The sequence below is a fragment of the Theropithecus gelada genome, chromosome 6 (assembly GCF_003255815.1).
Source record: "Theropithecus gelada isolate Dixy chromosome 6, Tgel_1.0, whole genome shotgun sequence".
Classification (NCBI taxonomy): Eukaryota; Metazoa; Chordata; class Mammalia; order Primates; family Cercopithecidae; genus Theropithecus; species Theropithecus gelada.
In genome coordinates, this window is record NC_037673.1 from 145,086,360 (window position 1) to 145,110,335 (window position 23,976).

Here is a 23,976-nt window from a genome sequence, read left to right on the forward strand (position 1 = left end):
AGAGACATATTCAAGTCCGTATGATGGTTAAAAACCAGCTTCTGAGTTATTTTAAATGTTATTTCGATTTACGTTTGTGATGCTGTGGCTTAAATCCACACAAAATATTTGGTGATAGGTCCCATCCTTCTTTGATATATAAAATAGGTCTATAACTGATTTGTCATTTCTATGAATTAGCCTCCTGTCGAAAATAACACTTTATTGGAAGTTGTCTGTAACATTTAAAAGATTTGGATTCTTTGCCATGAAACAGCACTGTTTCAAATCACTGTACACACAAATTTAATTAGTAATTGTTTTATGTCCCTCTAACTTAAGCAATATTACCATAGATTATTTCTGGAGACAAAGGCAATCCTTTTCCAGTTAAACCTTAATCATAATGGTGGAAGTAAAAAGGTATTGTGGGGAAGCACTGGCTTTGGCGTTGGCTTGATCTAGATAAGAGTCTCAATTCTATTCCTTCCTCTTTGTCTTCAGAGAAATTGTTTAACTTCCCAGGAATCCAATTCCTCACTTGTAAAATGAGATAAAGATATTTATGTTCTTAACACAGTGCTTAGACACATGATAATTGCTTATTTTCCATGTGTTCAGATCACAGCACAAATACTGCTTAGGGAGGAAAAAAGTAGTGGGCACAGACTGGACCAGAATTCAGATACTTTGGTCACAAAAGTTGAGATACTTTTCAAGCTTCAGTGTTGGCCTGGCCTGCCCATGCCCTGATTCAGGCAGCAGTGATGCGTGCTGTACAGGGCTCTTGCATTGATTGAAGATAGTTGAAGGACATAAAATTAGTCATTTTTTATGGGTCTTTGTTGTTTTTATACCCATCCTCCCAGCATCATTTCCCCATTCTTCTCCTAAGAAGGTCCTAACTCACCTCTCCATTCCCACTCGCAGTTCAAGTGCCCTGGGTGGGCACCACGTGCCTCCAGAGATGGAGTATGTGACCCAGGCCCAGCCAATTGGAGCACTAAGTTTCTCTGACCACAGTAATTAGTTCATCACAGGAAACATGATCCAAGTTGGTCCAATCATAAGAATAAAGAGATATGTGTAGGAGCCATGAGAATATTTTTCTGTCTGTCCCACTGGATTTCAATAGTTGGAGACTAAAACATAAATGTCCCAGGCACTAAGCCCCACATTACTCACTGGCTAGAGTTTTTAGGGAAGTCAATGTGAAAATGGAGAAACCATGAAAGTTATTTATTTATACTTTCAATTTTCAAATTTAATTTGGCAGTGTCCTATACTGCCAAGTCATTGATCCCTAGAGAATCCCAATAGGAATACTGGAGCGCGACAGCTAAGATGAGGAATGGTACAGGAGCTTAGAACCTTGCTCTGGACTGTCTAACTGCAACTGTAAACTTAGGTGGAATGACCTATACCCCAAATCTATCCAAAAATACATTCTTGTCTGGATGAGGAGCTGGTTTATCAAGCAATAACTAAGGCTATTTTGCAGCCAGCAGTGTAAACTGAGCTTACTTTCACATTCATTCAACAAACATTTATTGAGTGTATACTGTTCTAAGAAACTGGGTAAAATAAGCAGTGCCTGCCTTCATGTATCTTAAAGTCTTGCAGGGGAAACAAACAGGCAATTATCATATAATATCATAAATATTGTAATGAGAAGAGTATATAAAATATTATGGGGACATTTTTAGAGAAGCAGCTAATCTAGGCTTCGGAGGTCCACAAAAGCTTCCGAGAGATTGTGCCATAACTAGCCAAGTGACGTGATGAAGAATGCTTTCAGTAGCAAGAGAATGCCATTTATGGAAAAATGGAAGTAATGCATTAGAACTGGAATACGGGCCGTAAAGTAGAAAGTGGTATGATACAATAGAGACAGAACAGGGGCCAAATCACAAAAGTCTTTAACAGCCGTGTTAAAAAGTCTGGATTTTAATCAACTGAAAGCAATGGAGAACTACTGAAGGCTTTTAAGCAGAAAAGTAGCATGACAAGATTAACATTTTAGAAGCATCACTCCAAATCACTGCATACACTCTGTAGTATGCAGAATGGACTGGGGGGAGATAGGAGAAGAACATTTCTATTAGCCCCTTAGTGTGACCAACAAGGAGGAGGTTGCAGTAACCCAGGTGAAAGTTGATACTGTCTTAAATCAAGCCATTGGCAGAGAGGTGTAAAAGAATTTCAGGAGATAGAAGCAGTAGGGTTTAATATTTTATTGGTTCTGAAGCTTGCCTGATCTTTGGTCATCAACTCCCAGATGGCCAATCAGGATGCTACATATTCTATCAGGAGTGTTAATAGAAGAGATTCTTATATCAGACAAGGGGCCGGTTTGTATCACTTAGAATCTTTTTCAAGTTTGCAGTACTTTGATTCTGTGCTAAAGATAGGGAATAAGAAGGAATAATTATTTAATTAATGATTTATTGAATGATAGGAGTAGGGACCCCCTTGTTGCCTAAAAATTGGTAAGATATTGGAAATAAAAAGAAAGCACTACTTATAATGGCATTGCATTGCACACACAGCTAACCTACTCTGAGAGAGAAAGAGAAGAGCCAATTTAATATTATAAGCAATTTTGTTCAGTGTTCCTTTAATTGATCACATGCCCCCAAATAAACATGAGACAAGAGCTGGGTATCTTCTCTTCCTTCAGTCAACTCAGTTCCCACTGTCCTTCACTGGGGACAAACTCTGGCACTCTGCTTATAATTCTGGTGATCAAGGATATGAATTTTTGAATTTTCAAACATCATGGCTCCCCAAAATATAAGGCAAATACTTGTTACAGTTCTCAAGAGCATGTGTTCCAACACTAGAAAAATGATGATGTGGATTTATTGAGAAAGGGCATATTAGGCCCACTTTTGTATAATGTACTTATGTATAAGGAATTTTTAAGGATTTTTTTTTAACTGTGAAAATTCACCTTAAATATTAATCTTAGAAACTTTTGAGTGAGATTTGACTCCAGGGAAGAATAAATTAATGGAAATTGCACTATCCCTGAAAATACAAATTTTATAAGTTCCAGAAGGATCCTTGGAAGCCAGGGCATTTCAGAACAACTCTAATATGATGTTGTCCTTCCAATAAAAACGTTGCTCCTCACAACTATCTGAGAAAAAGAGTGAGTGGAGGATTTCTTCAACCCTAATAGTCTTGTGGATAGAAAGTTCCTACAGGTATGTTAAGTGGTTAAGTTTCTGGATCCTCTTCTTACAGCCTGATTAGGTAAAATGCTGATTCAGGACTTTCACTTGTCAATCAGTTTTTCCAGTGGGACCCAAAATAGTTTTTGAAAAATGTTGTCTTGTCTAAATTTACCCAGATGCTATGATTTAATTTGCAACTGGAAGATACAGTTTGGGCATTCTTTTTTTCCCTTTGTTTTCCATAAGCTTTCTCTCCTTTTCTATTTTGCAATATAAAATAAAGGACAAGACTTTACGGTGATTAAGAAGCACACATAGCAATTCCACAAATGTTGCTAGGCAACAAGGGCCACGTATTAGCTCAATGAATGGATTCTGGGCATCTGCACGAAGGAGAAATATGAGGAGCTTGTGAGTGAACTGTCTTGATAACCACAGGGGTTAGTGTTTTTTGATACACGTGCTGTTGGATATGGCTGAGAAAGGGAAAAGGCACACTTATTTTAAACCTTTCTGGTGGTTTATTTTTCTAAAATGTGTTTAGAATTCTCCTTGATGGAAATTTGACACAGTGTATTATAATGATGATTATCTCAAAGGGGAAAGTAGGTAAATATGGCCTGTTTCTATTTCTCTAGTGCAGGGCTGCACCTATAGCCTGAGTTATTTTAACACCCTCCCTCCTGATCCTAATAGGCATGCTTTCTCTCCCTCCCATACCAGTCCATTCACTCAGCTGATAAATTACAAGGGCATGTTCTGTCTGCTAGTGAGCAGCTCCTCTCCCTTGTGATCAGCATTTACCCCCTTCAGTTGCTGTGATAATATAATATTGTTGACTATAAGAAGTCTGCTTTATTTTGTTCTTATTACAAAGCAGTACATGATCATTAACAAAAAAGTAGAAAAACACAGACACGTGAATGAACATTAGTATCTGTGTTCATCTTCACCAGAAAGAATAACGTAATGTAAATTAAGGCAGTGTAAATACCTTGGTGCATGTAATTCTAGATTATTTTCTGTACATACACAGACAGATTTTTTTCTTCCATCACCATATAAAAAAGTTATAACTTAGCTTATAAACTCCACAATAGCCAACATAGTTTTTAATGACTTCTGCACTACACCAGGATCATTTAAGTATTTTAATGAAACTTGGAAGACTAATTAATGGGAAAAATGATCAGCTATAAGATAACTCTACTAATCTTATTGCATTTTCCTGTTAATCGCCTGAACCCAACCATAGTTAACTTTATTAATTACAGACTCTTATATCATTATTTCGTTTCCATTTTGATATGGTTTGGATATCTGTCCCTTCTAAATCTTATGTTGAATTGTAATCCTCATTGTTGGAGGTAGGGACTGGTAGGAGGTGACTGGATCATGGGGATAGATTTCTCATGAATGATTTAATGCCATCTTTGTGCTGTTCTCACAACAGTGAGTGAGTTCTCACGAGATCTGTTGTTTACAAGTGTATGGTCCCTCCCAGTTCCCTCTCTCTTGCTCCTGCTTTGGTGCCTGCTTCTGCTTCACCTTCTGCCATGAGTAAAGGCACCCTGGGGTGCCAAGCAGATGCTGATGCCTTGCTTGTACAGACTACCCAACCGTAAACCAATTAAACCTCTTTTGTTTATAAATTACCCAGTCTCAGGTATGTATAGCAACACAAGCAGAGCCTAACACACACTTCTTGTAGTATTACGCTAGTCAAGTCTCTATTTTTTTTTTAGACGGAATCTTGCCCTGTCACCCAGGCTAGAACACAGTGGCGTGACCTTGGCTCACCGCAACCTCCACCTCTCAGGTTCAAGTGATTCTCCTGCCTCAGCCTCCTGAGTAGCTGGGATCACAGGCGCATGCCACCATGCCCAGCTAATATTTGTATTTTTAGTAAATACATGGTTTCACCATGTTGGTCAAACTGGTCTCGAACTTCTGACCTCGTGGTCTGCCCGTCTTGGCCTCTCAAAGGACTGGGATTACAGGCATGCACCACCGCACCTGGCCTACCCTAATCAAGTCTCTTACCTGGTTCTTACAGTAATGAATTAATCAATTAATCAGGACTCTGGTTCAAATTTCAGAAACTTCAACCCAAAGGGACTCAAGCAAAAGGCAAAGTGTGGCTGCATTATTAAAAGTTGCAGTAAGAGGGGCTAGCTGAATGCATAGTGGAAGTCACAGACTCAAATAAGTCAGCAAGGCTTGGCTTCACTCCCACTGTCTCTCAGCAATTCCCTCTTCTGTAACAGCTTAATTCCTGAGCCAGCTCTCTCCAAAATGTGAGGAGATAGCCATCAGCATCTCTAAGCTTCTACGTTCTCAGGAATTCTAGGGGAAAAAGCAGTCCTCTGATGTAGTCCTGGGAGTCACTCTGATTGTAACCTTCTGAACCAATCACTGTAGCCAGGTGTCTGGTGCTCTGAGTAGGGCCAGACCTACAGAACATGCCCACTCTGAAGCCTGGTGACACCGTTCACCCCACCCAAAACTCAAGAACCCAAGAGTCAAGGAGGAGTCATTCCCCAAAAGCAAAATCAGGGTGCTATCAGCAAGGATACTGTCCAGTCAAAAGCAGCAACCTTTCCTGTGTGTTCCATCTACTCTTTCTGATCCACTCTACACTCTTCTCCAGCCAAGCTCAGCATATGGACCATATCAACCAGCTCCTTTCCCTCTGCCTTCCAGTTGGGCTTACTCAATTGGATGCATTAGCAGGAGAATGAAGTCATTGTATTTCTTCATCTCCTGCCTTGGTGGGTTACAGGTTGGCAGCAACTGTGTTTCTGATCTCTTTGGGGTCTGATGATAACTCTCTCCCCTTGGCCCTTGAGGCACAAGGATGATGACAGCTCACCGTTGTGCTAAGCTCCAGGGTATTCCACCATCCTTTGTTGATTTTAACCTCGCACACACCCTTAACTCATTTGTGCCTGCTTTTCCTTTCCTATAGGACCTCCTATCAGGCTGCTCACTCTATCACTGTTTCTTCATGTCAACCACAAATTTGGTTAGCCATTAAAGTCTTCATTCAAGGAATGGATGTGAATATTAAAAATTCAAAGCTAAGGGCCACTGTCAATTTAATCCAAATTGCCAGTTATTATGACCTAGGCTTTGGTGACCACAGAAGTATACTGAAGATTGTGACACATACAGCTGATTCCAATCGCTTTCATTTTGGGTTGATTAGTAGGGTATATCTGGAATATACCCTGTGAAGGTTATATTTTAGTGGAGATTATCTTGATTCTCTAGTAGGATTGAAAAGAAAGTGAATGAAGAAAGGAAAGAAGAAAGTAAGAAAAGAATGGAGGGAGGAAAGAAGGAAGACAGAGAAAAAAGTAAAAAAACCTAGGAATAAGGAGTTTTGATCTTGGAGTAAGGAAACCTTAGAATTCAGTCCAGCTTTGTTTTTGACCATTGTAGGTGGCCTTGGGACATCTTCCCTTTTCACTGGACCTCATTGTCCTGACTTGTAGACACTAGGATTGGACCAGACCGTTTTTAAGGTCCCTTCCAGTTTTAATAATCTATGAAGTTCCAAAGAACTGCAATTAATGATGCTTGCAAGAAAAAAATGCCCTTACAAACACTGCCTGTTCAAAGAAAATTAAGATACTTTACTAAATTAGCTAAATATATTTTTTTCTGACCAAGAAAGCAAAACCTTTTTGAAAACTACGCATTTAAGTTAATTATGGAATGAAAACCCAAGGTTCCGCCTGCCTTCAATTCAAAACAAACTTGTTTTTGTTCAGATTCTTGCTACAGACCAAATTTTATGTACAGACAACATGGGGCTATCAATAGGGATCTGCAGTGAAGCCCAAGGAAAACACTAATGAAGCCAGCAGGAGCCCACACGGCCTAGCCATCGACACAATGCAAAACTGAAAACACGACTGAAAATCCACAGAGGAGGATGTCCCCACACTTCTTTGTGTGTGATTTGGCTGGTCCAGCCAAGATTGTAGAAGCTGTAGGAGGAAGATAAAAAAAATAAAATAAAAGGGCCAAAGCAGGAAATGAGCTGTAACTTGACAGAGTCACAAAAGAAAACAGAAAAGCATGAAACATGTCAGGTCCAAAGAAGGAATTTGGAAACTATAGCCTGTTTATTCTGAAATGAGGCAATTGATAATATAAAAAAAGGATACCAAAATAAATTAAAAGCTCTGAAGTATTTCATGCTAAAAATACTCATTATAAATAGCCAGGGTATAAGAACAGGCAACAGACAAGCCGAGTTTGAGAAACTAAATGTGTTGATATATTAGGGGAAAAGAGGTAATGTAAGCAAAAGAGAGACTCCATCCTTGACGGCTGGATGTTCACCTGGGGCAAGGTCAGACAAGGGCAGAGCACCTGCACCAGACCTAGTGGGAGCTTCACAGCCTCAACAAAGAAGGTGGAAGAAAAGGGAAGAAAAGTCAGAGGTTGAACCATCTGTGCTGACAAAATGCTTTTAAGTTGCTTGCCAAGAAACTGACCAGTTTGTAACGGCAGCCTTAAACATTGTGTTGAAGAGGAAGGTGAAGTCACAGCAGAACCAGGTACAGGAATAAAGAATAATAGATTGGCAGTGTTTCCAGTGGGGATGGCAGTAGGAAGGGAAGGCGGTGACCCACCTGAGTAATTTGCTGACCTTGGGATGTATGTTCTAGAACTATACTGTCCGATATGGTAGCCACTAGCCATGTTTAGTTATTTAACACTTGAACTGTGGCTGGACAGAATTCAGCTGGGCTGTAAGTGGAAAATGCACAATGGATTTTGAAAGCAAAGTACAAAAATATATACTATTTTAATAATTTTTATATTGATTATAGGCAGAAATAATACTTTAGATACGTTAAGTTAAATTGAATAAACTATTAAAATTGGCTTCACCTGTCTCTTTTTGCTTATTTTTAACATAGTTGTTACAAAATTTAAAATCACATATGCGGCTAGCGTCTGTGGTCTGCATTATATTTCTACTGGACAACCTGCGCTGTAAAGTCCCTTTTCTCTCTCTCCAGGCTTCTGTGATATGATGATATTCGGGAAGCCTTGACTTAGCCCTCACTATCTTCTCCATCTCAAGCAGAGCCTTGTCTCAGACTAACCAAAAGGAAACTGCATTGAGACTCAACAGATGCTGTAACCACACAACTCACACCCACATGAGAATATACACTTACTTAGAAGAACAGTCACTGCCACCTCCTCATATGTACACCCCATTCATCACATATGTGCACAAGCATATTTGTATGTGTCAGAAAAATATCCATAAATAGGAAAGGAATATTAGCAGAATCATTTGTCAAAGTGAAAATTACATTTCAACTGTAATTATTTGTTTGAATTAGGGAGACTCATTAGTGCTTGTTAATAAGAAGAGGTTCTTTGAAATTCAAGAGTATTTAACTTCATGTCTTCCAATTCCTAACAAGAAACCAATTCACTGAGAGGGGATTTCAGAATAATGCTTCTATCTATAATCAAGATGTCAGGACTACCCAGGCATGACAGAGACTCAAAAGTAAGCTTTGGCCTTTACACAAAAACCTCCAGTGTGGTCGGCCAACCAGTGCAACTGGAGTCTACTCTCTTAGCTGTCTTCTCTGGACTTCTGCTCTTTTCCAACCCTATGAGCCACCTGGTCTTCCAGTCCTGTCTTCCACTAGAATTTACCACCTAGCACACCTAGCAGTACCTGCCAGTTGTGTCAAATTCCTGGTCCAGACTCTGCTGGTCAGCCCCATGGTAGCGTAGAGAGACCAATTCTAATGATGAGTTTGAGGCTCTGGTGCAGCAAGTTGTGTTCTTGAACTTTTCAATTAGGTGAGCTAGTAAATTTTCACTGTTGCTGAAGTCACTTTGAATTTAGTTTATCTTGCTTAAAGCTGTAAGAATCCTAACAGCACTCTTCAAATATTTGAAGAGTGATTCCATGGATACTCTGTTTTTTCTATACTTCAAGAGGTAGCTTCTAGTGAAGTCTCTCCTGATGATGTACGTTCACCCTGAAATTTCTTTTTCACCTGTCCTTTTCAAAAAACGGTCTACAGGTCATGATTATCATTTTAGAACTTGCCTTGGAGATCTGGTCCATCCATAATAAAGGGAATTCAAAGGTCATTTCAGTACTTCATTCTGAGTTATTGACAATACTCAACATCAAGTCATTCTTGCTGCTTATTTGGATTCCAGCTCTGGGCTCCTGGCTTCTGTATGGATCTTGAGCCCCAGATGCCAATTTACATTCCAGCTTTGACTGGTATCCAAATGCATCCTGATGTTTCTGACTGCCTCTTGTAATAATTGCTCCAAACCCCAGTGGCTTCAGGATCAGGAGTCTGTCTACCTGATCATTCCTCCCAATCTAGGAACTGCAAATGGGTCCCTAGTATATTTTGAGAAACTTCTCTAAGTAAACTAAGAATCTTCTCTGTGGTTTAAAATTGTCAACTTCCAGATTACTCATTGCTATGGTCTAAATATTACCATTTACTGGATTTGCCTGATGCTAACTGCTTATTGTAAAACTGCTTTGTGGACTAATATTTCCTCATATATCTGTTATGTTTCTCTGTAACCAGCCCTATCCTGATGGGTAACTTTGTCTTCAAATCCCAGCCACATCTCACCAAACTTTACTTAACCTTTCCACATGTCCCAACCTACAACAAACATCATAAAATCACCATGTCTTTCTACCAATATTTTATCATATTATGATGACATTCTTGTCAGGCTGATATCTTTCTGATACTCCTGTGTTTACTTACTGACACTTGTATAGTAAGAAAACATTGAATTCAAACAAAACATTCAGATTCAAAACTTGGTTCTGTTATTTACTAGCAGGGTGTCTTTAAGTGCCAAAGACGATATCTTTTATACCTCTCAAATTTTCATTTTCCTTATCTATAAGTTGGGTTAATGATACTTGCCTTTATTTTGCTGGATATTGTGAGACTTAGATAACCATGTATGTGAAAGCACATTATAAATTTTGAAGGACTATATAAATAAATCATTAACATAAGCTTTTATCACTAGCCAGAATTGTTATCTCATACTCCTTTTTAACAACAAAGAGCCATACATATTATTAATAGTTGGTGAATATTTGTCATTTCATAAATATGTATACAAGTACTCCTAAAAATCTATTTGTAAAGCAAAAAGGAAATGTATGTCCAATGAACTAAGTGAGAGAGGGACTAGGGGGATGAAGCTGTTGAGGAAAAAGAAGAGGTAGAAAAATATGAGTTGTGAACATGAATGAGAGAAAGAGTTTTGGGCAGAGTGGAAATGCAAGAGAGAAAGAGAAACAGGGAAGACAGGGCAAGTAGAATGCAATACAGGAGAGGAAGAGGAGGAAAAGAGAGCAGGGAATGAGAAAAGGCAACAGAGCAGAAAAGGCACCAGCCATTCCTAAACCAGAATTACCCGCTTGGAAAATGTTCAGAGATTGAAATGGAAGCAAGCTCCTTGCCCTCAGGGTCTTACAGGAAACACTGGCCATTTGAACTTATCTTAAGGAAATCTTAGGCAGCCCAGTGAGGAAAATCGGTAGCCAAGACCTCTCCACAGAGACAGACACTGTCTGCTCTGTGGGAAGAGACAAAAGATGGGGATAGAAGCTGGACAAATGAAGTACTCAGATGTTTAACAACAGCTCAGAAAATGAGAGGAGTAAAGGGGCAGAGGATGAGCTTAACATCCTGTAAAACGAAACCTGTTGTCAGACCTATTAAAATATTGCATAATTTGACACAATCTCACTGTTGTTGCTTTTCTTCACTGATATACGTAATAATCTGGATTTAGTTAACTGCTAAGTCAAATTTAGCCAATTACCTGGACATACTTAAAAAGAGGACTGGAATTTTCAAGCCCAAGCAGAGTTGCTGCTTTCTAGGATCCTGAAGTGGGAATGGAATTCTGACACGTGGGAGGGACTTCAACCCTCTTTTGGAGTGTTCCTGTGCTAACATTGTAGGTTCTCAGCTGATGTCAGTCACCTCTGAGGATGGCAAAACTCAATAAATAAATAAATAAAAGAGGTAACAGCAGCTGAAGATTTCTGATTAGAGATGAGAAAGAATTCCTAGAGAATGAGTCAGTCAAAAAGAAACAGAAAGGTTATTAAAAGGGCGTCTCCCGCTCCCGGATTTTCTTGGAGGGGGTCCTGAATCACAGAGCACATGGCCTCACCTATCTGGGATGATATAGACATTCCTTCTAAGAGTGGGCTATTTGTATTGCTGACCCAGTGACCTAAGGTACGGTCAGTAAAGCCTTTAGCACAGCACCTGGAACAAAGAAAGTTTGTTTATGGTTTATGGTTATGGTAGTAGAGACGGTATAAATAAAATGAACAGTAACAGCTGTAGTAGTAGCAGCACTTGTAGAAGTAAAAGGAGTAATGCTGACCTTAGGAACTGGTGTAATACTACCAGTATCTGTAAATTCTACAAATAGCTGTAATGTGGTAGTCAGGGATCTGAGCTCTGCAATAAGACCTCCCAGGTTTGGCTGGTTAGTTCCATCCCTTATTACTAGTTGTATAAATTTGGGCAAGCTAATGAACTTTTCTGCACCTCAATATGAAATGCAGATAATAAGAGCACCCCTTCATGGAGTGATCATATGGAGTGCATGAGAAAATACTTGTGAAGAGTTGAGCACAGCACTTACACTCATTGAGCATTCAGTGCCTGTTAGCTAGTAGTAACAGAGATGCTGGTGAGGGTGGCAGCCTGAGCAGATGAATAGATCCCACCTAAGGGATACAAAATAAAAGGCAGATTGTCCCTGTCATTAACGATCCCATGCCATGAAATCTGCAAACAGCAACACAGGAGAAACCTTCACAGGAGAAGCCTTTTCAACCTCAAATAGAGAACTTGTGTTCTTTTCACTGTCCCATCTCCTCTCCAAATCCCATAGCCTCAGATTCCAGGTTGCAAGTGAAATTCAGTGTGTTGTGGGGGATGTTTCGGGGGAATGGAGTGGAGGTGGGTAATGGTTATTAATATCCACTGAGCACAAAACTTTCTATGATGGGCCTTCAACGATGTGGAGAATGAAAAATTAAAATTAAAGAATTAAATAATAAAATAAAGGCTTTCTCAATTTTAGTTAACTTCTACTAACATTATAAGATGTCAGACTAAATACCAGGCATATGACGTTCAGCAGAGGAGGTAGGCATGTTAAGCAAATAATTACGAACAACAGTGACAATTATAAATAATTGATAACAGCAATTTGTATAGAGAGGTCTAGGAGCATAGAGGGGAGGTCAGGAGGCTTGGGAGTCAGGAGGCTTGGGGGTCAGGAGATGATAAATGACTTCATACTTTGAGGTGCGAGTAGGAAATTGATGAAAGAAAGAGGGGACGTGAAGCCTGGAACTAGGCTATACAAAGATGGTCAGTCATCTGACTGAAAAATGAGTTGGAGTTAGGGAGGACTGTAGTCAAAAAGGTGTTTGGAGATGATACCAATCATGCAGAAAAGAGATGAAGCCTTAAGACAGCAATGACAGGAAGGGTAGAGAGAGGGTGGCAAAGTCAAGGTTACATAATTCTAAATAAAACACTGCTAAAATTAAGCTGGTATAAAAAGGGTACTAGTTATTATTTTCAGAGTAAAACCTCATCAGTTCAACATAATTGAATAGAAGCATGTCAAAATTAATCAAATATGATTTGTAGCTTTAAAAAATACATGACTAATAGCTTAGGAATTTTTGACTAGATGAGATATTTTAAATACTTTTCAACTTCCCCACCTTTAATTAGAAGCATCAATGTTCCTACAAACAAAATGAGGTTCTCAGAAGTAAAGTTTTTGTTTGTTTGTTTGTTTGGGGTTTTTTTGTTTGTTTGTTTTCTGAGATGGAGTCTTGCTCTGCCACCAGGCTGGAGTGCAGTGGCACGATCTTGGCTCACTGCAACCTCCATCTCCTGGGTTCAAGCAATTCTCCTGCCTCAGCCTCCCGAGTAGCTGAGACCACAGATGCACATCACCACACCCAGTTAACTTGTATATTTTTAGTAGAGATGGGTTTCACCATGTTGGTCAGGATGGTCTTGATCTCTTGACCTCGTGATCCACCCACCTTGGCCTTCCGAAGTGCTGGGATTACAGGTGTGAGCCACTGCGCCCAGTTGTAAAGGTTTTTTTTGTTTTGTTTTATTTTGTTTTGTTTTTTTGAAGTGGATTGAACACTTTTGTTTTTTTATTTTGTTCACACAAATGCGCTTCATGAATTCCAAGGCTGGTCTCTACTCATAGCTTATTCCCCTCTGACTAGTAAAGAAAGTCACAACTCTCAGGCTTGACTGTCCAGAGAACTGGTCTGAGTCTCTCAGTCATAGAAGACTGGTTGGCTGATTCACCTCACCCTCAGTTAGGGGTGTCAATCTGGGTGATTCTAGACCATCAGTAATGCAACCATAGAAAATAACATTTGAAGTTACAAATAGAGATCAACACAATTTTTCTGATTCTCAGGACTCTGTGGCATGACTCAATTTGTTTTGCAAAACTTCTGTCAGTGGTGCGATGATAAAATTCAGTTCAATTCCAGGACAAGCCATCAAAACATTCCGTTTCAGGGAGGGGATTTTATCTTAAAACACTGAATTAGTTGAAACTCTTAATTATCATAGCTTGTCTAAAACTCACACTAACTCAATGCACTATTTATTTTCCAAATACTTGCACATTTCTTACATCATAACCCTCATGAGTCATAAAGAATGTATTTACTGTGAAAAATAGTAGACTCGATTCTCACAATCATATTGACTAGAAACGAAAATACAAAGAAAATAAGTCAGCATGTCCCACGTTACCAATGAATACACAACAGGTGATTTGCTCTCATAAGCTTCCTGAGTTCAGATCAGAAAGGTCACAGTTTTAACCTTTGCATACTTCCTAATTATGCAAAATGTTTGTAGTCCTTGAAAATGAAAAAGTAAAATGATCCCTTCGGTCAGAAGAAGGCAGAGGTTCCACATAAAGGTAGTTTTTAGGATGTTAATATTTGAAGAGAGGTTTACTTTTTGCTGGTCTAGATCATTAGCCCTTTTTGGAGTCCATTTCTTTTATTAATTGACCATACAGCAGTTATGATTAGCATCTTCCCCAAAATATTTCCCAACTGAGAGCCACATTAAGTTAGCCAGCTTTCTATAGAAATTTTTTCCCTGAATGTCCCACAGTTTTCTCCATCTCAATCAATATCAGACCAAGTCCTCGTTCCCTATGCACCACAATTCTTCTCCAAGGTCACTTTAAAACCATCTTCCTCTTCCTCCTCATGCAATTCATCATGATCTACCGGAAATGCTGCTTCATAAATTTCTCTAGGATCTATGTTTTTTCCTTTACTCTCACTCCCTTCCTCCTCCTGGTCCTTATCCTGCCTCTCCTAGACCACTGTCACTGTTTCCTGAGACCCCTCATCCTGTCAACCCTGTAACCCTATTTGCATTCAGTCTGAGTCATGTTTCCCACATGTGTGACAGAGCTTTTCTGTCTCTGTGCAGACTGATAGATCATATTTCTGAACTTTCATATTGAGTTTTCTACAATGCCTCTGCATTTTCTATTATCAACATTTTTTAATGCTAAGAAGTTTGTAGATTTTTTTAACATTTAAAAAATAACTCTAATGTATCTATTTACACATACACTTTTACTGGAATTCATCTTTTGAGGATTTGAACTGCAGTATTTACATACAATGAACAATGGTGGCATTTGAGATAAGGTGAGGCTAGAAACGTCAGTTACACTGTTGATAGAGAAAGCTGAGATTAAATATGCACCTATATTTGATATGCACAAAGGTATGATAGTATTGGACATTCAAAGATGAGTATGTTGTATAAAACCTTTTGAAATTAAACGAAACCATTATAAGCTAAGAAGTAAGTGAGTGGGCAGAGAAGGGGGAAAAGAGATTCTTCATACATTCTTTAAAAATGCAGATAAGAACATTGCCTGAACATTGTTACCTGACTGATAAACTGGTAATCACTTAGCGTATTTATTTAGAAATCTGTTCCAATTGAAAAAAGGTCTGAAATTCAACAAACCCTATTTGCTAAATGTTAATAAAACAGAATTCCAGGGAGAAAATAACGGTTACTAAATGTCCTAATATGGTTCTACAAAGTTGAGGATAATTCTTACCACTGTTTTCAGAATGTAAGTGATAAGCTGAAAAGCCCTCCAGGGCCGGGCAGGCAGACTGCACACTGAACAACTGTGCGCTGTGGCTGTGAAAGGTAATGTGATAGTTCAAGATGGCTTCCTTTCAGACAATAGGTACTCACAGTTATGACTCTGGTAAATTGGAGAGTGCCCAGCTTCCCTAAAAGGGTTTTAATCCATTTTTAAAACCCTGGACAGACCAAATAAACTTATCAGCTAGGCCTTTAGTTTGAGAACCCAAGTCTAAAATGTCAAATGGTAGACCCTCTGCCACACAGAAATCTTTAGAAAAGCAAACCATTGAAGTTCAAAGGATATGCTCTGATATCACACAACTTTGGGTGAAAATGCTAGCTTCGCCTCTTTCTAGAAATGTGACTTCGGGCAAAATAATGATTCTTCTCTGCCTCGGTTACTTCATATGTAATGCTGGGGCCACTATCAGTGAGATCATATAGGTCACATGTTTGGAGAAATGTCTGAACCACAGCAAGCCCTTCTTGTCAAATGTTCAAAGCATCAAGCAACAGTGATTTGATATTTTCCTTTTATTGTCCAAATCCATTTTCATAGATTTGGTCATGGTTGAGTAACATTTTAATCTAAATTATATATACCTTAGGAGATAGTTTATCTTTGGAGAGTTAGGAGATAATTTGAAAAAAGCAGTGATTTTGGAAGCAAAGACTTGGATTTTAGTTTCAGGTTAATCACTTATTAGCTGTGTAGGCTGAGGAAAAATCACTTAACCTCTCTGAAACTCTTTTTATATCTTTTGTATACTGTACTTTGTAGGAGTGCAAGAAGCTGCAAGTCATAGGCAAGGCTCCAAATTATGGAAAGGAACTTTTAAGAAGTTGTAAATAATTCACAGCCTTAATCACATTTCTTGAATCTCATCACAGCCTGTGCTTGTAAAGTGGGACAAAAAGACACAGTTTTACAGGAATCCAGGTGACCCTTCCATCTAGACCATGCTGTAATCCTATTAGGTGTAGAAGAAATTCTGACTGGGCTTAAACTGAGAGTCATAAAGATCTTGTAATTTTTTTTTATTAGGCAGTATCTCTACCCTTGCCAAGCTATTTGCATCCACTGATTTGCACAGGTCCTAATAAAGTATCTAAAAATTCTCATTAAAATGTGACATTTAAATAAAGATTGGTAATAAAAGAAGCAAACTGTAGGGAGGAATAACAAGGTGTCATAAGAAAAGAAGCCAGACACACCAGGGTTGACTAAGCAACAGACCCAGAATGATGCAGGTCAATAATAATTCTGAGAACATGTAACTGTTGATACTAAAATTCATCATAACATAACCCTCTGTGTGTTCCAGGGAAGAAGATTAGGTCTGAGAATTTGAAATGCTGCAATGCTTGCTTCTGAAATACTTCTATCTCAAGCAATTTGAGTATGGGAGCCACTTCGATCAAGTATGACATGGAAGGCATCCTCTTCTCACTTCACAGGTGAAATGATGTGGATTTTCATTATGAAGGAGCTTCTGCTTTACTAAAGTCCAGGGGGAAGCTTTGAGGCCCACAGACTGCTCGTTTAATAGGCTGCAATTCAAAATATGCCTCAGTGGAACTGATAGAGCTGGAGGCTACAGAGGTTCAGCTTGGCAAGCAAAACAAAGTCAGGACACTTGGGAGCACCCCTTTCAGTAATAATCAAATTCTCCAAAACAGGTGGACAAGGTAAACTGCAAAAAAGACTGAGCTTCCTGCAGTCAAGCAGCTTGAGATTCAGATGCTTATATGAATGCAGTCACATCTGCACCCTCAGGTTTCAGAAGCTGGATGAAGCAGGCTTCACAGTAGTAAGTTCCAGAAGAAACCAAGCTTATATAGTGGGGAAGCTATATCTGCTATTTGCCACAGTTTTTATGCACATATATCAATCAATGAGAGCCAGAAGCCTGAAAACTATATTTTTCAGTCTTTCTTGCCGACTGGCTTCTGATTATGTTTTCCAAATGAGAGACTCAAGATGGAAATTCGGGTGATGAGGTGAGAAAGAGGAGTATTTTTCTTCTGTATTTGGAGATGCTTTAAGCAGTAAGAGCAACAGCAAATGGTTCCAGAAGTGTGGCAATGGCGGTGCCTCCAGCAGACCCGCAACAGCAAGGAGGATCAGGAGGCTTCTTGGCCTCTGGTTAACATCTCCTTCTCCCTGCTCTGCCACAGAGCTCTGTGACCTGCACTAAATCTCCATTTGCTTAAAATATGTACAACAGTTTCCATTTTCCTGCCTGGACACTGACAAATATAATAGCAGAAAGAAATAAGTCAGGGGTATTTTCTTATAAACAGGGGTCACCAATCAAGGGATTGGTTGCATATAAAGGAGAGCTGGCTGTATGGAATCCAGCACAAGACCAGGAGTCAAAGAGACACAGGATCTTAACCTAGATCCTCCAGTTCCCAAACAGAACTGTGACCAAGTCCACGGAAGCTGCAGAGTAAAGAGAAAATGGTGCTAAATAGGTATAGAAGACCAGTGGTTTTATTCCAACTAAGCCACTTAACTAGCTCCAACATTGAAGGTTTTCTGTCACCTTTGGGAGCCTTTGTTCCCAAAGAATGGGCACAGTCAGGGATAAATATTCAAACAATTTAATAACTGATCATTAAGGTCAGCCAGGTAAATAAATGGATACTAAATTTAAACAATCAAGAAAACTTATAGCATATAGTAATTAAGTATCAGTTTTTGGGTAATAAATACCTACCTGTCATGATACTTGTGATGACTAAAGACACATTTATCATTTACTCTATGCAGACTATGTGCAAAATACTATGTTAAGAGTTTTACCTATGTTTTTCTGAAGATTACCTATAATCTTAAGAAAAATCCCATTTTCAGATGCCAAAACTAAGGCTTAGAGAGATTACATAAATTCTTCAAGGTCATACAGCCTTGAGTAAGTGGGAAAGTCAAGAGTTGAACTCATATTATTCTGTTTCCGTAAACCCTACTTTTCCAGCATCCCATGGTGTTGGTAGTTGAAGTTGTGTTAGGAGCACTTCAGAAGATGTCTAGGATCTCATATTTGTAGAAGATTCCTAGCTTAATTCCACAACCAGAAAATTTCACACATTGCAAGAGACCATTGCTTTCAAAATATAAATGTGTCTTCTTCCTTCTGGTAGTTCGTGATGCCTCTAGCTTGAGGTCCCCTGTAACTCCAGGTGGCACGGGGTTTTCAACACGCGATGGGTTCCAGCTCCTATTCACTGTGCTCCTGATCTAATCAAAGTACTAACTGAATAATCACCATTTTGTCAGTCAAGCAATGAAGTTGAGTATTATTCTCATTTACATTTCTAAAGCAACATAAAAATAACCCCTCTTAAATGGTACCCACTCACTTTCTCCTTATATGCTAATGAATGTCACCATTTCAGAGCCTGAAGAGAGATTTCCTGCAAAACATCTAATTGCCTTGAAGTTGCACATGTTCACAGTTCTGACTGCCAGGTTACAAACATGAATTAACTCCAGTTCCACATCAATTCACATCGATGAGTCTTTAGGGCAAACCACTAACACACATTGATTTTTTAAATTCTATAAACTATTTCAAGGCTTTAGAATATTCAGCATTAAAAATTACCATTTCATTTCAGACTTTAGTGAACCATAACATGTATTTTTACCAGTACTAATCAAACCCCAAATCGACTTTCCTATTTAAAAAATTTCTATCTTTTTCTGTTTGGTAAGATTGGAAAATCTCAATTCATTCTTGTAGTTATATTGATATCCAATAAATTTAATTTCTTGATCTAAAGTAATAAATTGCAACTTGGTGTCATTACAGAACTAAGGCAACTAGGTAATTAATTTGAAGTCAACTACTCACTTTTGTTATGGTTTTTAATTAATGTTGTCGCCTGTGTATAGCAGGTGACTGCTTTTATATAAAGATGATGTATTTTATATAAATTATTCAGCTTTTGGTATTTACTTAGATTTTCTGTTTGTGTATAAAAGCTTGCCAGTTTGATCTTCAGTTAAAAAATATTTAGTGGCTCCCTAGTACCTGGCATCAAGCCTACCAAAGGAATCAAAAAGAAAGATTCTTTCCCTGGAAAATGCTTCCTTCTTGGATTTCTTTCTCCCTTTCCTCCTTCTTCCTTTACATACTTATAGTGGTTTACAAGAATGATCAATACATTATTTAAAACACAAAGGAAACAAGATGAAGGATCAAAAGGGTTGGAAAATATAGTAAAGGCATGTTAGAGCCATTGTATATACCTAGAGATCTTCTACACTTATTCATGGTGATTACAAATTTGTCTCTCAGTTTCCTAGAAACCCTAGCAAAGGGCGGAAAATGCTACCATTTTTATGATTCATAATCCTATAAGATGCTTTTTTTGGTTGCTAATGAGAAACATTAATAAGAAAGCACAACAGTTACTTTGTAGAGAAGAAGCAGATCCTTAAATGAGGTTGTTCTTATTAAAGAAGGAAGAAACCCCAGGGACTACAGGGGCAGTGAAGCAAGAGGGTAAAGAGCTCATGGGGCAGGGAGGTGAGTCAAGGGTAGAAGGAAGCTACAGTTAAAAAGAACTAAGGTATAAAAGGAACTTTTTCTCTGCTCCAAGTCTGGAGGCATTATCTTGAGAAACCTCAAAGTGCAAGTTTATATACATATGGACTTTCCTTCACCTGTTTATCTCCTGCCGGAACATTGTACTCTCTGGAACTTAAAAAAAAAATTGATTGAAAAAATTTCTTAGAAAGCAGAAACTTTCAAATTGCAATAAACAGCAAGGCAAAAGACAGAAACCTGAGCAGCATTTAGGGATCACACTTGGACTGAGGAAAACCACGTCAGCGGGGAGAATCTGGTAGTTAAACAACATCAAAAGCATGGCTGTCTCTAAAGTCAGACATTAAGTGTTTCAGGGCTGAATTAAGCAGGGTAAGGCACCAGCAAGGCTCATACCCCAAATGTAAGCCAAAGATGTTCCACAGGCTATCTGCTGCAAAATCACCAAAGCCAGTGTTTCCATTTCTCTTCCTTCAACCCTTCAACAACAAAAAAAAAAAAAAAAAAATGCAGCTGCCTCCTCTGGAGCCTTGAGGAGGAAAACACAGACCAATAAAACAGATCAGGTGGGTGTCAGATTGTCTGGAAAGAGGCTGCCTGTTGACTGCTAAGTTGGCTGACACTATTTAGCAAGGGACAGGACTCATCAGGAACTTGCCTTCCCAACTAGGGCCTGATTCACTGCCAGGTTTTCATCATGATTCAATCCATCAGGCATCAACTGCTTTCTCTGCCATGGAGGCTCTTCAGAGGAAATGGCTTATAATGCTTCTCATATTGCTAAAATCAAGACCTAGTATGACTTTTCTTTAGTCTTACCTTGTAGTTCACAGAGAACATAGCTCATTGTATATATCTTGCTATTAGTATTCTATTATCATCATATTAAATACTTTAGTTCAGTGATTGTCGTCTAGCTACACTATGAGATCCTTAAGCCCAGGAAATTGTCTCCCTCTTTCTGACACAAAGTGTAGGTGCTTAATTATTTTATAGTAAAGAAATAAAGGCAATCTACTGACAACTTCTTCCTGTAGTTGGCCATGATTCCATTTTCTAACTTTCCTGGAACTCCCAAAGTTCTTTTTTATGTCTAATCCTGGTCCTCCAGCATTTTTCAAAGTAGTTCTTTGAGCTTGTACACTGTAACTACTCCCAAATTACCTTTGATTATGTTGGCCAGAGTTAGTTTCTGATGTTTTTAGTCAAGGATGCTGACAGACACATTGTAGCAAGGATCAAGCTGAATTAGAAAACTCAATTAAATGACGCCAAACAAACAAAAAATGAAGTGATCAGTATGGCCGGACAAAATACTTAACTGTAAGACATTTTATTTAATAGAAAATGTCAACTAGGACCTCTCTGTCTCTTGACATCTGGGGAAAATTGACTGGAGTCCCTCCATTCTACAGCTTGTGGAAGTGTAAAGCCTTCTTTCAGATTTCTGAAATCTCCCTAGGGCATTTATAATCTCCTGCCATCCTGTTCCTTTTGGGTGTCCTATCTCACATGGGCATCCTCTCTTCCGAACCACATTTACCAACACAGGAATGTCAGACATCTCAGCAATGTATACATAGACCCACATACGCACATTCACATGCACATACGTATTGAAATAAAATATTTATCATATAAGAGAAAGCAATGCAGTTTTATGACCTTGAGAAAGTTATTTAACCTCCTTGAGTCTTAGTTGACACACATTGTAAAATAGGGATAATAAGGATATGTATCTTGTAGGACTGTGTTAAAAATTAAATGGGATAATACCAGTTTCTACCCCATGCTGAGCTCACACATTCAACAAAAGAAACGTTCAACACTAATTCATATCCAAACTAGAAAATTTTCCTGAAGGACTGGGTCCTTGGAGAAGTCAGCGCACATACCCCATTTAAGAAAAAAACAAAAAGTTATGCAACTGTACTCTCAAAGTCCCCTACAACTAATGTTTTGCCCCTTCCCAAACAGAGCCCAGATTCTCCCTTTCTGAATCATCTCTCCTCCAAACTCCTCCCTTTTCCATTCATTTTCTTCTATCTTCAGAGCAAGTAAAAGGATTCTTTTCCTGGGCTAAAAATCCAGACTTTTCGGTTTCACCTTATGTAGGCACTTTTCCAAGTGGGGACATCCCTTACCAAAGAAGAATTTCTGGTTCATGCTTTTAAAATGACAAAATTTACCCTTGCTAATTACACCTAGAACATGGGTGTCTAGACTTTAGTCATTTGCGTAAAGCCCTTGTGATTTTTTTAACAGTCCTTTATTAATTAATATAAAAATGCATATTTTTAAAAAGAAACTGACATTTCGTTTTAAATAAATTAATCATGTAAGGAAATATTTTTCACTATTTTAAGTGGCAGAATAGTATTACTCATCCTCAGGAGGTAACCTCAAAATAAGCATTTAATTTTAAAATAAAAATACTGTTGGTATACCACCTAAATTCATTATGTATTCCTAACAATTCATGCATCACAATTTGGTAAATGTCAGCCATATAATCTTTTATTATGGACATTCAGAGGCTGTACGGAGAGGACATGAGTGGAAAGTCTGTGGCATTTGCCTGTTATTAATATTGTGGATAGAGGGGGGAGTGGGTGAGGAGGAACATATGTTGATGGGATCTGGTTAGAAAACTGACAGAGAGGATGGTCCAGAGACAAGATTCTGGGGCATGATATCATCTCGTATCCTGTACTATTGTTCCACAGCACCCAGAAGAATGGCTAATGTCCATTTAATCAAATTGTGTTCTGCTCTTAGAATCTAATGCTGCTATAAATAAATGTTTAAAAGCTAGAAATATTACAGATCATAATATCTGAATTATTCCCCCAAAAGTACATTTTGACCAACTGATCCAGTTTGATACAGTGTCGGAAATTTAAAACAATTTTATAATGTGTCACCATTGACATTGCTCACTCTGGCTTTTTCATTAATAAAAATAAAATTGAGATTCTCTGCATTTCACTCTGCTTTCTCTGGGCAAAGAATTTCACAAACTTTTAGAGGAAAATTAAAGACCTGGCACCAGGTCTGGCACCAGCCTAAATAATCTATGTTAAAGTCCTAAGACTCTGAACCAAGTCAGTACATCTGGGAAATAACAAAGTCCACACACTTTTATTGAGAGTGTAAAATGTTTTATTGCTAAAAATACAGCCTTTTTGCATATCTATATGTATTAGAACATAACCTTGTTTGAAATATATATATTACAACAATGACAAACTGATCAACATCTCTTTGTTAAATACCCACCATGTACCAGGGATTTTGCCAGGGATCATGAAACACATTCTACCCTCAAGGAATTCCCTGGTTGGGGTGATAGTACATCGTGGCAACTCAAGTCATATTACACTAGAGTTTCTGTCAAGATATTTGACAGTTCCTTTTGTGATAGTTTCCTACTATGTCAAACACAGAGGCACAAGGCCCCTGATATATACCTGAAATATATTTTTCTAGAGGTCTCAAGTGAATGAAAAACAGTTCCTGTGATTACAGAAAGAATGTATTTTTTAGGATGTATTCCAGCTACTGATATCTATGAATAATTCTCAGTCTCAAATGCCAATTCATAACATTTAGGCCTTATTGAATACACTTTTCTTTGTACTATTTGATTGTGCCAAATAAAGCAAGTCTTTTCTAAAAGAAAATCTTCTCTAGGAGTCGGATTATTATTTCATCTCCAAGGTTTGCAGAAAATTACAGGAAAACAAATCAGAACTAAAGAAAACCATTTAGCTTTATGTAACTATACCATGCAACCATTATGTCACATAATATAATAACCTAGTTGAGAAAAGAAGTGGACAAACTAGACCTGCTATAAAAAGCAACTTGAATTTGTCTCAAGTTTAGATGTACAGATAGATATTCTTAAGCTATTTTTACCCCTACTTAAATACATCTTTCTTCCTATTACAGAGATGAATATCTATTTTCAAACACCATCTCCATAATGTAGAC

General features: G+C 38.3%; 1 protein-coding gene across 3 annotated transcripts in view; it reads right to left on the minus strand.

Annotated features, from left to right (window-relative positions):
- HTR4 (5-hydroxytryptamine receptor 4) overlaps positions 1-23,976 on the minus strand; it is a 161,873-nt gene that overhangs the window by 119,173 nt on the left and 18,724 nt on the right. The gene's annotated exons all lie outside the window — the stretch shown is intronic.